Raw genomic sequence first — 19,129 nt, forward strand, 5'->3', positions numbered from 1 at the left:
GAGCCAGGCAATCTGAGGTACTAAACAGTGCTGCATACCCTAGAGTTTTGTTTTTTTATTGATAATGCACAAAAAAAAAATCAATATATAGCTCCTTAAAGACTCATGGCAATGTAGGGCTGGAAGGGACCTTGAGAAGCCATCCAGTCCACCTCCCTTGGCTGAGGGCAGGATAAGTATATCTAGCCCTTCCCTGACGTGTGTCTTTAACCTCTTCTTAAAAACCTCCAATGAAAGGGATTCTGCAACCTCCCTTGGAAGCTGATTTCAGTGCTTAACTATCCTCATAAACTTTAAGGTCAGAAGGGACCATCATGATCATCTAGTCTGACCTCCTGCACAATGCAGGCCACAGAATCTCAACCAGCCACTCCTGTAATAAACTCCTAACCTATGTCTGAGCTATTGAAGTCCTCAAATCATGGTTTAAAGACTTCAAGGTGCAGAGAATCTTCCAGCAAGTGACCCGTACCGCACGCTGCAGAGGAAGGCGAAAAACCCCCAGGGCCTCTGCCAATCTGCCATATTTGGGGTCGGGAAGGAATTTTCCTCCAGGGCAATCAGCTAAACCCTGAGCATGTGGGCAAGACTCACCAGCCAGACACCAAGGAAAGAAATCTCTGTAGTAACTCAGATCCCACTCCATCTAGCATCCCATCACAGGACATTGGGCATATTTACTGCTAATAATCAAAGAGCCTAATTTTGGCAATTAATTGATATACCATCCCCTCCATAAATTTATCAAGCTTAGTCTTTAAGCCATATATGTCTTGGAAGGCTATTCCAGAACTTCACTCCTCTGATGGGTAGAAACCTTCGTCTAATTACAAGTCTAAACTTCCTGACTGCCAGTTTATATCCATTTGTTCTTGTGTCCACATTGGTACTGAGTTTAAATAATTCTTCCTCCCTCCCTGGTATTTATCCCTTTGATATATTTATAGAGAGCAATCATATCTCCCCTCAGCCTTCTTTAGCTTAGGCTAAACAAGCCAAGCTCTTTGAATCTTCTTTCATAAGACAGGTTTTCCATTCCTTGGATCATCCTAGTAGCCCTTCTCTGTACCTGTTCCAGTTTGAGTTCATCCTCCTTAAACATGGGAGACCAGAACTGCACACAGTTATTCCACATGAGGTCTCACCAGTGCCTTGTATAACAGTACTAACACCTCCTTATCTCTACTGGAAATACCTCACCTGATGCATCCCAAGACTGCATTAGCTTTTTTTCATGGCCATATCACATTGGCGGCTCATGTTGATCACAGGATGACTCAATACTCCAAGGTCCTTCTCCTCCTCTGTTACTTCCAACTGATGAGTCCCCCGCTTATAACAAAAATTCTTATTAATCCTTAAATGCATGACCTTGCACTTTTCACTATTAAATTTTATCCTATTACTATTACTCCAGTTTACAAGGTCATCCAGATCTTCCTGTATGCTATCCCAGTCCTTCTCTGTATTGGCAATACCTCCCAGTTTTGTGTCATCCGCAAACTTTATTAGCACACTCCCACTCTTTTTGTGCCACGGTCAGTAATAAAAAGATTGGTCCCAAAACAGATCCCTGAGGAACTCCTCTAGTAACCTCCCTCCAGCCTGACAGTTCACCTTTCAGTATGATAGTTGGAAAGTTTTTTTCCCTAATATCTAACCTAATCACACTTGCTGCAGATGAAGCCCATTACTACTGTCCTACCTTCAGTGGGCAATGGAAAGCAATTAATCACTATCCTCTTTAGAACAGCCCTTAACGTATTTGAAGAGTTATCATATTCTGCCCCCCCTCCCCCATCATCTTTTCTCAAGACTAAACAGGTTTAGGATTGTTAACCTTTCCTTTATGGCTCAGGTTTTCTAAACCTATTTTTGTTGCTCTCTTCTGGACTCTCTCCAGTGTGTCCACATCTTCCTTAAAATGTGGTGTCCAGAACTGGACACAGTACTCCAGCTGAGGGCTCACCAGGGCTGAGTAGAGTTGGGACAGTTACCTACTATTTCTTACTTGCAACACTCCTGGCAATACACCCCAGAATGTTAACCTTTTTCACAACTGCATCACATTACTCATATTCAGTTTGTGATTCACTCTATCCCTGAGATCCTTCTCTGCAGCACTACCACACCATTTGCACTACTACCATCTGCAGCACTACCACACTACTGCAGTTATTCTCCATTTAACATTTGTGAATTTGATTTTTTTCCCCTTTCTAATTGTAGTACTTTACACTTGTCTTTTATTAAATTTTACCTTATTGATGTACTAAAGCTATCCGCATTCACCAAATGTGCTCTGTGGAACCTATACTGGCAATCTGCAGAATGTAACATTGAGAACAAAATAGTAGGAGAAGGACTGGGTTATTGGGAAGGGTCAATGAGAAGAGTCCTTTTGTGTGGTGACCTGTAGAATCATTTTTATTTATATAATATAAAATATGCATGCAGCTGGGCATGTGCAGAACAGACTAAATATGAAGTTATTGAGGGGGCTCTGCATGGGTGGTCTCAGCTGCTGGGACCAGGTTCCATGCCTGTCTCACTACCCACTGCCTCAGCTACCAGCCAGCAGTTGGCCTCCTCAGCAGAGGAAGGTGGCGGGGACTCTACCAGCAGGGAGCTGAAGGCTATGCCCTGGGAGTACTGAGCCCTCTGCCAGATAGAGCTGCCTGCTGACCCTACCCCTTTGGCATGGCCCCAAGGCACAGAGCCCTGTCTGCTTCCCCTGCGAGGCAGAGCCTGTAGGGGGGGGAAGCAGATGAAGTTGTGCTGAGGGGTCTGTGTCCAGCAGGGGGGCCAGTACTCAGTGTAGTTTTCCACACCCCTCCTGACCCCAGCCCTTCATGGCCCCATTTGCTGCCCCATTGCTGTAAGGGAGTGAGACAGGCAGGGAACTGAGTCCTTCTATGAGGACAGCATGCCTAGGATGTGAATTTCCTAAGGGGAGCTTAGCAAAAAAACATTTAGGAACTTTTAGCCTAGGAGACTTTGTGTTGTCAGTTGGCTTATTAGCAAATCTGTAGTGCCACACATGGTGTTCATTCTTGAAACCTAATTCATTCTTGGATAAGTTATCTCAGGAGTCCACCAGTTGATAGCAAGACATAAACTTCTATTTCTGGTTACCAAGGAATAGAGGTTAGGAGATGCAAGACTATTGGTCCTTGAGCTGTAACTTCCCATCAAGGTAATGTAGTCTCATTTCCTGCCATGCTAGATAAACTAAAGCCATCTGTTCCATATTTAACCTCCTTATAAAAGCAGTCATACTGGGTTAGACCAATGGTCCATCTTCTGACAGTGGCCAATGCCAGGTGCTTCAGAGGGAATGAACAGAACAGCTAATCATCAAGTGATCCATCCCCTATCGCACACTTTCCAATTTCTGGCAAACAGAGGCTAGGGACACTTCAGAGCATGGTATTGCATCCCTGTCCATCCTGGCTAATAGCCATTGATGTACCTATTCTTCATGAACTTATCTAGTTCTTTTTTTGAACCCTGTTATAGTTTTGGCCTTCACAACATCCTCTGGCAGAGTTCTGCAGGTTGACTGTGTGTGTTGTGTGAAGAAATACTTCCTTTTGTTTGTTTTAAATCTGCTGCCTATTAATGTCATTTAGTGACCCTTAATTCTTGTATTATGATAAGGAGTAAATAATATTTTCTTGTTTACTTTCTCCACATCAATCATGATTTTATAGACCTCTATCATATCCCCCTCCTTAGTAGTCTCTTTTCCAAGCTGAAAAGTCCCAGTCTTATTAGTCTCTCCTCTTACGCAAGCTGTTCCATACCCCTAATAATTTTTGTTACCCTTTTCCAATTCTAATATATCTTCTTTTGAGATGGGGTGACCAGATCTGCATGCAGTATTCAAGATGTGGGTGTACCTTGGATTTATATAGAGGCAATATATTTTTTGTCTTATCTTTCCTAATGATTCCCAACATTGTTAGCTTTTTTGACTGCTGCTGCATATTGAGTGGATGTTTTCTGAGAACGATCCACAATGACTCCAAGTTCTTTCTTGAGTTGTAACAGCTAATTTAGATCCCATGATTTGATATGTGTAGTTGGGATTATGTTTTCCAGTGTGCATTAATTTGCAATTATGGTTGATTTGCTAAGGAAAGATAGGAAAAAACATTTAACTACATATTAATATTACCCAGCACTATGGGCCAGGACCTGATGGTGCTAGGTGCTGTACATAGAACTGTCTTCAGTAGTTTGAAATTTTGATGTTCCTTTTCTGAAATATAGCCTGACAAACTCTCTGTTAAAGTACTATTTTTCAAAGGACTTTTGGAGAAAATAACTGTCAGGATACTGGTTTAAACAAGCTTTCAAGAAATGTGAGCCCACAGACAACCCGCCAACCTTAAGCATATTCTCACCAACAACCACACACCGCACCATAGTAACTCTAACTCAGGAATCAATCCATGCAACAAACCTCGATGCCAACTCTGCCCACATACTTACACCAGCGACACCATCACAGGACCTAACCAGATCAGCCACAACATCACCGGTTCATTTATCTGCACATCCACCAATGTGCATATGAGTAATATATGCCATCATGTGCCAGCAATGCCCCTCTATGTACATCGGCCAAACTGGACAATCCCTATGTAAAAGGATTAATGGACACAAGTCAGATATTAGGAATTGCAATATACAAAAACCTGTAGGAGAACACTTCAATCTCCCTGGACACACAATAGCAGATTTAAAAGTAGCCATCCTGCAGCAAAAAAACGTCAGGACCAGACTCCAAAGAGAAACTGCTGAACTTCAGTTCATTTGCAAATTTGACACCATCAGCTCAGGATTAAACAAAGACTGTGAATAGCTAGCCAACTACTAAAGCAGTTTCTCCTCTCTTGGTGTTCACACCTCAACTGCTGGAAGAGGGCCTCATCCTCCTTGATTGAACTGACCTTGTTATCTCCAGACTGATCCTTGCCTGCATATTTATACCCGCCTCTGGAAATTTCCACCACATGCGTCTGACGAAGTGGGTATTCACGAAAGCTTATGCTCCAATACGTCTGTTAGTCTGTAAGGTGCCACAGGACTCTTTGTTGCTTTTTACAGATCCAGACTAACACGGCTACCCCTCTGATACTTAGAAAGAAAAACAAACTTTACTTTTGTCTTTGTAGAGGTCATAAAGATTAAGACCAGAAGGGACCAGTAGATCATCTAGCCTGACCTCTTGTATATCACAGGCCACCAACACCATCCAACCCCTGCACACTCAACCCAACAACTGAAATTAGACCATAGTATTACAGTCCACAGGAGGGGAATAGGAGGATCTGAGGTGCTCCTTTGCCCATGGCCCCTGCAATGGCAGCTAAATGATTAAATAGGAGATACTCAGATAATCCTGGCAAGTGAACCACACCTCCACGCCGCAGAGGAAGGTAAACCCTGTCCTCCTTCCTCCCCACCCTCCAAAGTCATGCCAATCTGACCTGGGGGATAATACTTGCCCAAACTCTGACATGGTGATGAGTTAGTCCCTGAGTATATGAGCAAGAACCAGCCAGCTAAGCACTTGAGAGAGAAAATGCTCATGCCACTTCAGAGCCATGCACCACCCCCAATCTCCATCCCTGATGCTTCAGAGGAAGGAGATAAAATAAAATAAAATGAAGTGTATATGTATTTTCCCTACAAAGGAATTAGTAAGAAAATAAACTTCTAGGACTACGTAAGAATTTCTTGGTTTTTGTTTGTTGCACTTACAAATAAGGATGAAATATTCTTTGTTCTGAAAGGCTTGCAGTCAAAATGATACCAGACAAAAGTTTAGGAGAGGGAGGAAAGAAAAGCTTAGGAATGGAATGAGAGGGTACATTGATGTATCACTATTTAATAGGTAGCTGAAGTTTATTAAGGAAACCTGGTCACAGAGATTGTACAGTATACATGCACATTTGCCATCTGAATGCCCATATTTTTATAGGCTATTTACAGTATGGCTCTTTTTTTCATTCTAAAACATCAATTTTGTTTTCATATGAGCCAAACAATTAATGTGGATAAATGTTTGTGTTCAATGGTATTAACAATAATTCCTGTATTTGTGGGTCATTCTCTCTATCCTCATCATTTAATCTCACTGCTGTATAAAAAGGCAATCTGATATCTACATGAGTAAAATAGGTACATGATACAATAGTCACTGAAGCGGAGTAGCAATTTCCAGGCATAATATTATGGCCAGAAATGGTGGCTGTATGTTTTACCTAATGTAATCTCCTTGACTCTGGATTCAGTTCTGTAAGCCTAGTATAATGTAGCTTCTTTTCCTATTCCTGGTAACCAGGAAAGGTGAGTTTAACAGTTTTCTGCGCTCTTCAACCACTGAGCTATTGCATAAACCTGTTGCTTACCAATGCTCTCAAGCGTACTGTTTTCTAGCCTATTTTCCCCCCCTCTGAATTCCAGTGAAATTGGATGACTTAGCTGCCTGAAAAGGGACTGAAAAGACTGTACAGCAGCTTGGTTCATGACAGAGATACACCCCCAATGCTTCATTTGCTGGGGGTCATGTTACAAGTCTTAAAACTAATACTTCCATAGTCTTTCACATATAGTTGAACAAAGGAACACTCATGCTTCTAATGAAAATATTTCTATATTTCCCTTTTGGCAAAAACATAATGTAGCTAAAGATTTTTTTCAGTGATCTGAACTGTTAAAGACCCTAAAAATAAACTAAAGGCAACACAGTTTTCAGTAAAGATCTGAGTGAATGAGCTTAATCCTCAGTTGACACATTCTGATTCCCTTCCCCTTTCCCTGCCTCCTCATCCAACAATGGACATTCAGAACACAATCTTTATGGCTGAAGGGGCACCATCATGTTGTCATATTGCAACAAGCAAAGGGTGGGATTTTTTAAAAACACTTAGTGTTATTAAGCATTAGCCTAGCTATGCCTCCATTCAAGTCCATATAGGTTTTATGATCAACTTGAATGGGAGCAGTATCTTGAGGTTTACCCCTCGCTGCTCGGGCACCTCCTTGTGACTCATCTGGGGATTAACTATCGACACCCCCCTCCTAGGCAGGGCAGGCCGGGAGTCTTCATGTGCTGCTACCCCCAGGCACTGCCCCTGCAGCTTCCCATTGGCCGCAGGGGCGCTTGGGGTGGGACACAGACTCATCCTGCCCAGGGGCTGCAGGGTGGGGCCCGGCAGCTACGTGGAGTGAGCAGGCAGGAAGCTGCTCAGCTCCACTGCGCTGCCGGTGGTGAGTGGGGGCCCTTGGCTGTTTTAAATGGCCCGGGGGGAGGGGATGCCTGGGGGGCAGAAGGCGAGGCTGAGGGAATGATCCGGCCTCAGACAGTGCTGGAGCCGGGCCCGTGGTGCCCAGGCACCATGGGCCCATAGAACTCGCCACCCATGCATATGTGGCATGTAAACATCTTTCAATGCCAGCTACAAAAGTGCCATGCAAATGCCTGTTCTCACTTTCTGGTGACGTTGTAAATAAGAAGAGGGCAGCATTATCTCCTGTAAATGTAAACAAACTTGTTTCTCTTAGCAACTGGCTGAACAAGAAGGAAGACTAAGTGGATTTGTAGGCTCTGAAGTTTTGCATTGTTTTGTTTCTGAGTACAGTTATGTAACACAAATCTACATTTGTAAGTTGCAGTTTCACAGCAAAGAGATTGCACTACAGTACTTGTATGAGGTGAATTGAAAAATACCATTTCTTTTATCATTTTTGCAGTGCAAATATTTGTAATAAAAATAATATACACTTAGTATTCTGTGTTGTAATTGAAATCAATGTAAGAAAATGTAGGAAAAGCATCCAAAATATTTAATAAATTTCAATTGGTATTTGTTTAACTGTGCGATTTGAAACTGCAATTAATTGTGATTAATTTTTTAATCTCGATTAATTTGTTTGAGTTAATCATAGGAGTTAACGGCGATTAATCGACAGCCCTAATATGTATAAAAGGTGGCAAACCTATGTCAGTTGAGCTGAACACAGGGTAGAATAGAATTTAGATGCAAAATCAGAGCTGTTGCTACTGTATAAATAACAATTAAGAGAGTATAAACAGTATTGCAAGGTTATAATAAATATGTGATGAGCCTGAAAATTAATTGATTACATACCATGACCCCGATAGTCCTACGTGAAAGGTTTTACCTTCAGTAGTGTTGCATTTCTTTTACTAGGAGGGCTACCCTCCCAGCTTCTCTCCTTTCCCCAAACTTGCACACAAGCACTGGGCTAAAACTTACTCCTTATTTCAGAGTTACTTGGGATTTAGCTGCACACAAGCCAGTCACTTGGTGATAGGGTGACCAAACAGCAAGTGTGAAAAATCAGGACAGGGTTGGGGGGCGAGTAATAGGTGCTTATATAAGACAGCCCCAAATATTGGGGCTGTCCCTATAAAATCGGGACATCTGGTCACCCTACTTAGTGACTTCAAATAGACTGTGGCCAAATGTCAAACAACTCTTTGAAAATGTAAGCTGTTTTAAAAGAAAAGAAAAAAAAAAAGTGGTATCTTTATGGCTTGTATGCATAATACTTCTATTTTAATGGTAAATAGTGCAGTATTTTTTCTAGTGGCATGAATTGGCTTTAAAAAGACCGTGAAATATTTAATTGCAATTCTTTCAGTCTGTGAGGTATCATGCTCTTGGGCCTGAAGGAGGAAAGATGGCTTGCGAAGGCATATGGCTTTATTTTACTCCACTTACAATGCATCAAGTTACAGATACCAGTCCATCTTAACACCTGGCCAGTCATATGACTTGAATTAGCACTCTGAATTGACTAAATTACCCAAACTGGTAAATTCACTGTCAGTCATAACCAGTATTATTTAGAATAAAATTCTTTCAGTGCCTAACTGATAAAAAGAAACTGGTTAAACAAATGCATTTATTAAGCATGAAATCGAAGTGTTTGGTGCAATTTGACATCCAAGCTTCAAAGAAGAACCCAAGCAAAGCATTTTCACTGGTATGGTGGGAGGGTGAGATTTTCCTGGCTTTGAAAAGATGGAAACAGTGGTGAAAATTGTGACCGTGTTGAAAGCACCTTTTTGTAATGATGCCTAATGAAAGTGAATGCAGAACAGTCTGTCTGGTCCAAAAGATACCAATACATAATAACACCACAAAAGCTTTTTCAGCACAAAATAAACATTTCATTTGTAAAGGTTAGCCGTTTTCTTATTCTTCAGTTGTCTTTGAGGGATTTAATGTTCATCTCTGAACCATCCATCTCCATCATACAGCTGGCTGTAAAGATAAGCATTGCGTTCATTCATACTTGGCTTGCTCAATATTTATTACTTTGGACATAAATCATGCACTATTTCTGGGATAATGAATTATAAAATAGTATAATATATCATTGTCATTATTTCTAGTGGATACATTACAATAAGAGATTTACAGGTCTCGTCTTAGTTTTGGTATTTGTTAGGCTCCCTTTCAAATACTCTTGAGTTCTCAGCCTAGTTACAGAAACTATCATTTGAAACTTTGAAATAAAAAAAAAAATTATTCTGTAAAAGTAGGCTTGTACAAAATCTAAGATAATATAAATGTTTACATTAAATTATCAGTTCCAATGGAAAGAATTCTTGTACATTCCTCTGCAGGGTTTGATGCACAAACATTGCTGCATTGTCCTAGTGCATGAAAGTGGAACAGCGTAGTCTTTTTTTTTTTTTTTCATTGTCTGCCATATAGATAAAACCGCTTTCTTAACTAAGCCTTAACCTGAGTATTCCTTTAATAAAATACTTTTAAGGTAAAACTTCTTAGAAATACAGTTCTAAGGATCTTTTCTGCTGACCTTGCACCCAACACAAAATTGAATTTCTCTTGGTTGTCTAAAATGAACAGTAAAAACAGTTTAGAAGAACTTTTGTTGAACTTGTACTGCTATTGCAATGAGGGCAAAGTGGAGATGGATCAGCTGGTTTGATTTAAATAAGTGACTAGAACCTGTTTTCATCATGCTAATTTCTACAGATGCATTACTGAGTTCTCAGCCTGCTTGCATTGTGGGAGGGCAAAACCAGACCTGTCAGTCACTGCCATCTAGGGAATGCACTGTCCCCTAAAGTTTCCACCGGTTTTTCTTGTGTCTCCACAGTGGCTGGTCACTCAAACTCTACCTACCTGCTGCAGAGCTTTTTTTTGAGGGAAAACTAAATTCCATCTCAATCATATGTCTTAATCCCAGTCATATCCCAGGTCTGGTTTCCTTTAGGGAATTTTTCCCCTTAGCTCTCCTCCCTTGTCTGAGGTACTGCAGAGGTTGGTGGTCCTGCAGACTTCAAGTAGAAAACTCTACAGCGTCTCTCAGGCATAAGGACAGATCTCTCTCCAGCTCCAGCCCTTTTAAGTGTCTCATTGAGGAGCTCTGCTTTCTCTATGGCAGAATGTGGTTTTCCCCCTCTCAACCCAATCTGGGCAGGATCAAGAGGTCAAGGTCTCATTGTCTGTTCTCCACTTCCTTAACTACCATTTATAGAAACACTCTTGTAAACATTCCTTCTTCACCATTGGTGAACCAGGCAGCACAATCGTTGACAGATACCAGATACAAATGATGAGATATGGAATTCTAATTCAGATCCTGATTCAATGCAGGGAATGATTAGCAGTAAAAATACAGCATCTAGTAGCTGGAAACTTGGTCTTGGAGCACTCTTCGATCAATAACAGGCTTGATATGGTTGTGATCGACATCTGTCTGAGTCTTCCATAAACTAGGAAGAGTATGATCAGCCCTATGCCAATCAGAATCCTGGACAGAGCAAAGTTTCCTGTTTGGTGTACACTATATATCAAGAAGGAGGTAAACAGAAAGGTAGACGGGCTTTCATGACACAAGTTTGATTAAGCAGAACTGTGCATGACCCCAGAATTGTCTTGTCATTTATTAGTAGTAAATTTGGTAGACTATTTGGTGGGTTGATTGACTTCTTTGTATCTATAAAAAACAACAAAAGACCTCATGGCCTCTCCACATTTTGGGGCCTAGGATGCAGAAAGACACTTTCAAAGCTGGTCAAGTTCTTTCCACCCTCTCCACTGCTCCCTTGACCATGGAGAGGAGAGAGACCAGCAGTGATGCTGTGCGTGCTTTTTTGGCGAGAGACCGTTTCCTTGTCTTGACTATACTGATCAAAACTAAATTAATCTCTAATTCAGTGAAGTAGGATGGAATTATTCTGGCCGTGGGAGTTTTGTAAAACTTCAGGGATTGGGGCATTCCCCTACTATCAATGACTAATCAGTCTGGTTCTGCCCTCCAACCTGTAAGTAGGTTGAAGTACTCATTGTAATATATCTAGGTATCTAGAAGAGTAAACTTTCAGGTGAGCTCAGATAAACTTTCCTATTACCCATCCTTGCAATTGAACGCTACATTTCTCCCTTACTTCTGAAATTCTGGTGCTTCCCCAATAATAATGCCATGGAACTTCTGAAAAGTTCTAGATAACATGCAGTTTGGGACTTGTACCATCCAGTGTCCTTTGAACTTGAACCTATTCCATATTACCAGAGAAATCCCAGAGGTGGACCATTCCAAAAGGTTTTATAATAGAAACTCAGTTGTAACTTTGGGGTCACTACTGTTGCTCTGTAATACATTAGCCTTCTCTATCTTGCCTTCTAGAGGTTTTTGCTCTGTGAAAGCTTAATTCCGCTACTCACAATGTAGATTGTTTTGGATGAATCCCAAATATGTGTATTTCAAATTTAATGCAGAACTGAGCGTGACAAAGGAATACTATAGTTGACAGCATTTAGCCATTCGTGTATTATGATGTGTGACCTAATTGGAAAGTAAATTCCACTTTTATCCTCAGCCTTTTTTGAAGTCTGGACAGATTTCAAAATTGAACACTCCTTGAGAAATTACCTCTGCATCATTATTGGATCTTTTTCAGGAATCACCAGTAACCTTTGGAGACTGAAAAGGTTCCCTGTAAAATATTGGCTTGGATTAATGATACATCAGATAGTTGTGCTGTTTCATTGCATTAAAGCTTTGGCATCTGAAAGCTGCACAGTTTGGTAGTTTGTAGCTTGCTGGGTCTTTTGTTATACGGGTCTTTTTGTTTGTAAATGACTCATTTGTGAAACTTCAGCTAAATGCAAAACATTATTGTTACTGTTTCTTACAAAACTACATTTTATTTTGAGAAACTGCATAAGCTCTTTAAAAAGGGAGTGAGATTTTGATAAATTCACGTTCTTTGATTAAATATTGATAACCATACCTAAGTTTCTGTACACAGCTGTTCCAATGCACTTTAATGCTGACCTGTAAGGCCGTTGCAGACTTTCAATTCTTAATATGGATATTTCCAAAACAGAATGACAAATTTCATGGTGCAACCTCAGGGCAGGGATCATGTCATTCCACATGCTTGTACATCACGTAGCACAATGGGGCCGTAACCTCATTGGATGTCTGGGTGCTACTGCTGTGTAGATAGTGGTTTTATAATAATAATAATTAATAAATAACACTAACTTTCAAGTTCACACCTCATTGCATTGAACAGAATAAGTTCCATCCTATGCTGGGGCAATGAATGACTTTTTGCAAAGTAGGGTTAATAGAGCAGTGTGTTGTCTTTGTATGTTGTGGTGGCTTTATCTGAGTAATAGAAAGGGATAGCAATTTAATTTTTTTATATGAAAGCTTAAAACTTGCAGAATATATAGTAGCACAAATTGCAGGGACCTCTGAAATGTTAGCATCTGCAATTCTTTTGCAGCTTAATATTTTACACTTAATTATTAAGAAATGCATTTTTAAGTTTTGGCAGAGCTTGGTGTGTTACAATGAGACATGCACTCTGTCCACTGCATATTATCTGGGCAACAGCTGGATAGAGAACCATGCAAAAAGATGCCATGGAAAGATGGGTGGCAGGGGCTTCCTTAGTCTCTGTCAGAAATCCTAAATGTGCACGGAGTGTGCACAGAAGTGATTCTCCAATAACGGCACTATTTTAAAAAAGTTGGTTGTAGCCTTCGTCCTGATCTACCGATATACCAGGCGGAAGTTTTAAATGTTTTGAATTCGGTCCCTTTTAGTTTTGTGTAGTAAGAAAGTCCATTCCCCCCACCCCCCAAATGGAAAGGTTATCTTTTCACCCTTGTAAAACTTGGAAGAGAGGATTTTTGTCAAACGTTTAGAGGACTGGGTGAGAAAGCAGGATTACATAAGAAATTCATGTACAACCTTTGCTATACCTGGTAGCAATGCTTTGTAGGTTTTCAATGAAGATCTGGGCATGCACAATTAAAATGGTCTTGATTCCAGTATTCCTATAGTGCCCTCAGAGCATGAGATATGACTTGTCATGCAGCAGACTGTTAGATTAGGTGCTATTGACTGGTATGATTTCATCCTACATACACATCTATCACATGCGGTGGGTCTTTTTTGCCACTGACATGCTCTTGCTTTTAATCTTCATGCTGGGGCTTAATTTGGGACTCATGGTTTTTAACTGGGGTTTTGGTTCCCACTTTTTGTAAAGTGATTTAGTGGCTGTCTGCCCTAGACTTCGTGGTTTGTTTCTTTCCTTCAGTCTTGGTGTCCCGGTCATTAGCTTGCAATAATGGCTGTTTACTCCAGTTACTCTGATTTTTCTCCTCATGCCCCCAACTCAGGGATGATTCCTGAGTCTTGACTATTCCCCTCATTTCTCTCTCATAGTCATTCCCGCTGTTCTTTGTGTAAGTATAACCTGCTAGCAAGTTGGCTGCATAAGTAGCGCATGTTATGTACCACACTGGTGTTCTGCCTGGTTACTGTTTTCTTATGACATTTGACCATGAAGCACCCCTCCCATTGCACTTCCCTGTGTTTTAGAGCTCTGAGCTTCTCTTTACAGTCCTGGCCCTCTTCCACCCCCAGTGACTGCAGTACCTTCAACCCATTTAGACATGAACCATGCTTTTTATGCTACTCATGGGCCTTTGAGTTCAGAGATGGGGCAGGGATAGTGAAACAAACTATTTTCTTCTGTCCACTCGTGGACTCACCCCCGGACTCACTATAAAAACTCTGTAATGGTGATTAGTCAACTAGTTGTGTTGGAGTAAGCTCAGAACTATGTCTTAAATGCTTTTGCATTGTTTTTCCTCCTGAAAGTAATGTGCACGGCTGTTGGACTCCTAGATTCAGCCTACAGATAGTCATGAGAAAAACAACTTGTTTCTGAACAAAACTTTCCAGCAGCTCTGCAATGGGTCTCTCTCATGGCCATGACATGTGACTGTGTTGCTCATAAATTGAACATGCTTGAGTGCTCTGATGCTAAAATAAATGAGCGAATTATATTTTGACAATAGACTGTTACGACTAACAATGATTAAATTATAGGGAATTGTGAAATGCATTCTTTGAGTGGCTACAAAGGGAGGGACCCTGTTTAAAGTCCACAGAAAGTACTTTAGAAGAATACCATACAAAATGTAAAGGAGGAAAACGATGTATCCATAAGATACTGCACACTATTAACAGCAATAAAAGTTGACATTGTCTTTATTTACAGATTTGGTGAGGGTTGTAATATATGAATTTTTAGGCCTATTAGCATTTCTGATAATTAAGTGATTTATCATTTGCCTTACTACTATAGTATAACTTTACCAGTCCAGTTTCATCATGAAGGAATGTAAGAAATGTAAAAGCACTCTAGGTTTGATTTCCTTTGATTTGGTATTGGTTTGTAGTTGTAATACATGCTAGGAGTCAATCAAAGCAAATGGCTATGTTGTAGTGATCAGTGTACAGCAGGATTCACAGATCCAGAGAATCTGACAGGGGTCATGACATGAACGTTCCTGTTATGGCCCTGAAGCCGGGGAGGTACGCGATGAAGCTGAAGGACTTCAGGCCTATATTGCTACTATGCCACCTCTACAAGCCTTTCGTTCTAAACTACCTATCACCGCTCGTTGAAAAGCAAGGGTTTCCATAATATAAACCAATGCCCTATGCCACAACACTTACAAATGCACACAATCTCATCCACAGAAGCAGCAATAGCTAAGCTGTGGCCCAACAGTTGTATAGTCCTCTAGTTTACCTAATGATTATATGGCCTTAGCACAGTATTTAATACTTCAGTGTGTACAGTAACCATAGTTGGAGTACAACTTCCATTTTCTCCTTTTGCCATGAATTAATAGAAAATAGGGCAAGAGAAGAGTCCAGTACAAAGCAAAAATAGTAGTACTCTGGGGCTAAAGGGTCTGGAGGTTAAGAACTATGGTTGGATAGACCATTAAAAGCCAGCTGCTTGATATGGCACCATAACTATCCTCCTCTTTCTTCTTTGCTTTTTCCTACTGTTCTGCCTTGCATCACATTTCCCACCCTGAAAATGTAAGCTTAGACACAAGCTGTTCGAAGTGATCTTTTTATCACAGAGAATACCTTTCAGAGTGTTTCCGCTCTTTTCTGGCAAAATTTCCAGAAGTTTCCTGTATAGAATGTATTCAAGTTCTTTCCATTGACTCTAGAAGTTACTGTCTTGTGGTGGCATTTTGTAGTCATTCCACTTCATTTGTTTTTATACATTCCACCTATCTGTTTCATTTTTTTCCAATTACTGGGTTTTATTTTTTATTTGGGTTTACATAAAATGTGGGGCTGACTGTCAGGCAGTGATGTGGCAGCTTTGAATTCGAGACTAACCTCAAACTCTTGAATTTGTTTGGCTTGTGGCTGGTAGTGTTGCTTTCTGCCTCAATGGGGAAAGGGGCACAGAGAAGCACAGGCATTCATGCTCTCCTGAATTGCACAGAGCATTGGGCTGTTGGACCGTTGATCTATGAACTGCAGAGATTTCACTGTCTGGAACTCTGAGAATGTAAAGATTGTAAAATGAGTGGGGAGAGGAAATTGGGGAAATTTCTCATCAGAATAAGCGTGTTCAAAAAACTTACGGACTTGGGACCGTCCTAGAGTTAGTCACTGCTAAAAGGTGATCAGGTACCTTGTGATATGAATATGTTGGTGAGATGGAGCAACTAATGGCTAGATCCACAAAAGGACTTAGGCTTCCAATAGCCACTTTAGGTGCCTTTGAGATCCTCAAAATCCTTGCTGAGTTGCCACCTAACCCTGTACAGGTAAGGCAATCCAGTACAGCTGCCAAGCATACATAAAGGTTGCTACCCTTCCCCCTATATTCATGACAGGGTCTGATAATGGGAAATGTCCAGCAACCTTAATAATAGGGAGAGTTACCCAATGCCACCAATAATAAAAATTAGTTATACTTGTTGATAATTTAGCTTAATTAAAACATAACCTCAGATAGCACTTGTGCAAAAAAAAATTTCAGTTTTTACTATACAAAATGTTTGAGGTGTCTGTTTTTCTGTTCATTCCCATCACAGAAAAGACTGAGACAGTGGGGACTCTGTTAAAATCCATTTCTAATTGCACTGACCCAAAACTGTGTAAAACAAACCAAACACCCCCCAACCCATCCCAACCTACATGTTTTTATTCACAGATGTGCATATATTTTTGGTATACATCCATTTTTAACTAGAAAAGTTAAATTTGTATGCCCAATTCCAGGACCTCAGAAACTTGTTTTCAGCAGACATGTACTCTAGCCAGAATCTTAATTTTTAGAGAACCATTCTCTGGTGGTTAATCCTGGGAAGATGAGAGCTATTCCACCACACACATTTATGGTACTGGCATAATTATACCTCAAACGTCCTATGCCAAAAAAGCTTAATGGTTGCAACTTTATTTTGCATATATAATAAATCACCAAATGAAATTAATAGGCAGCATGTTTAAAAGGCTTTCCCAAATCATATATAGCAACTCTTTAAATTCTCTCAGAAGGTCGTTTTGGGGGATGCTTGTGATAACTTCTTAAAATAGTTTTAGATTTTATTGCTTTAAAACTGACTATGCATGAAATAAGATAGGGAAAATCATATGGCTAATGTATCCTAAAGTAAAACTTAGTAGCTTTTAAACTTTTTAAAACTTTAATAGCCTTTGTCTGACACTTCTTTAGAATAAGACCACAGAAGTAGAAATGAAGAAACACTGTTCAGAAACAAACTAAACAATATTTTGTTACAGTAGACTTCACCTACACTTATAAAATATCAACATTGGTCTGCAAAATCCATCTTTGAATATATTTTTCCTAAGGTCTCTTTTGGCTTCTCTGGATAATCAAGCAACAGTGGAAAGAAACCATTGCTGTCCAACACTGATGATTTTAAGTTTTCTTTCCATTCGTTATTCTCCACTGTGCTTCCTGATGGGATTAATCACTCACTCCAACAGGCGTGGTGAAGTGTCCTTTCTTTTCCACAGACTTATAATGCTGGGGTTTAAGGAAAAGACAAAAGGCATGTATCATGCTGCAATTCTTCTGTTGATAAATAGCTCTTATAACCACTTTATTGACCTAATTCTCTATCGGTTTCATTAGGGATTAGTGAGATAGGGCTCAATAATGCTGAACTGATCTTGGCATGGTTTCCATGTTCAAGATAAACAGAGAAGCCCTGAAATATTAAGCCAGAATCTCAGATCCCTTCCCCACCCCTAGTTTTCTTCAGGTACAGGCCCACTGACGCCCCTCACTTCTCCAAATAAATGGCTTTCCTCTGAGTCTGAATACTGAGTCTGTTTTTCCTGGGACTTCTGAATGCATCCTGGAATTTCCTCAAAATAGAGAAGAGATAGGATACAAGTATAATTAAGTCAAGGGGGATTTTTATTCATGTGCTGAGCAGATGCAGACTGTAGCTCTTCTTGCATCTTAGTTTGCAGACTGATTAACCCACCCTATGCAGGACATTATCATCACACAGCATGTTGTCTAAGACCTGCCTCAGATTGAGGCATTATGAAATGGATTGGTGACTACGCTGTTTATCCATCCATCCCAATTTAAAGGAGGTCAGCGCATGGTCTTTATCTTTCAGATAGACTTTGACTTGGGTTTTCTGTTAGGCAAGCTCTTCCTTCAAGTGTATAGTATTCAGACATTGGTTTTTTACATATTCTAGAAAGGAGTTTGTGTCAAAGTAGGTCTAGTATGGAGTTGACATCCCCACTTCCCTCAACCAGAGAAAACAGATGTTTTCACCTACTAGGAATCAAGGAGATACTCAAGTTAGCTACATACCTAAGTAATTCCTCTTCAGCCAAAACTTCGGACAAGAGAATACAAAAATAAGTGGTGCAACAATGAGTCTGTGATTAACACTATTCTTGGGAAGTGATGTTTCTCTTGTCATTGGACTACTTCATAGCCAGTTGTGGGTACAGGTAGCAAGGAAAGTTTATAGCTGGAGCAATAGTCCTTCTGAAGAAAGCAATCATCTAGTGTGTGTGGTTTTTTTAAGCCTACAGAGAATGTGTACATTTATTTAGCCTAAATATGTCTATTATTGGATATTGAGCTGCTAGTGGTACCAAGCGTAAAGGCTTTGTCTAGCTAACACTGGGATCCGAAAGTCAATTGCTAAAAGCTTTTGCTATTTCTGAAGCAGGCTTTGTGTGTCTTAATTATTGAACCATAGCCAAATTTCTAATAATTTTGGTATTACTTGAATAACTGAAGTAGTTTTTTCTGACTAATACATAGTGGTGACTATAAGTGTGTTCCAGCAATCTTGCAAACAACTCATTTGACGCATACTCCTGTGGATGCTATCAAAACCAACTAGCCTGCATATAAAACCATTGCCTTTTTCATCAAGCAAGATGATAGACTAATGTGCTTGGACATAAATCAGGAGTTTGGCATGCTGGCTTTCTAGCAATAGATACAGCTTTAGGAGTGGATGGCACACTACTTTTTTTAGACCCTTCCTGATTATCAATTAAGTAAATAAGCTTAGGTAAAGGCACAATGGAGGCTGGTGGGGGAAGAAAGGCAGAGGCTGGAAGAGGTTCATATAAAAGCATATGATATGCAATGAGATCAGAGTGTGTGCATCTGTGCAAAAGGGTGAAACCCAAATAACGTATTAAAACAGTGGTGGTGTTGTAGTAGGATTTTGTTTGTATTTTATAT

The 19,129-nt window shown here is 40.3% G+C and overlaps 1 protein-coding gene across 1 annotated transcript in view; it reads left to right on the forward strand.

The window, feature by feature from the left end:
* EPB41L2 (erythrocyte membrane protein band 4.1 like 2) overlaps positions 1–19,129 on the forward strand; it is a 234,964-nt gene that overhangs the window by 49,620 nt on the left and 166,215 nt on the right. The window lies entirely within an intron of this gene.

The sequence above is a fragment of the Terrapene carolina genome, unplaced genomic scaffold, assembly GCF_002925995.2.
Source record: "Terrapene carolina triunguis isolate 2854851 unplaced genomic scaffold, T_m_triunguis-2.0 Scaffold85, whole genome shotgun sequence".
NCBI lineage: Eukaryota > Metazoa > Chordata > Testudines > Emydidae > Terrapene > Terrapene triunguis.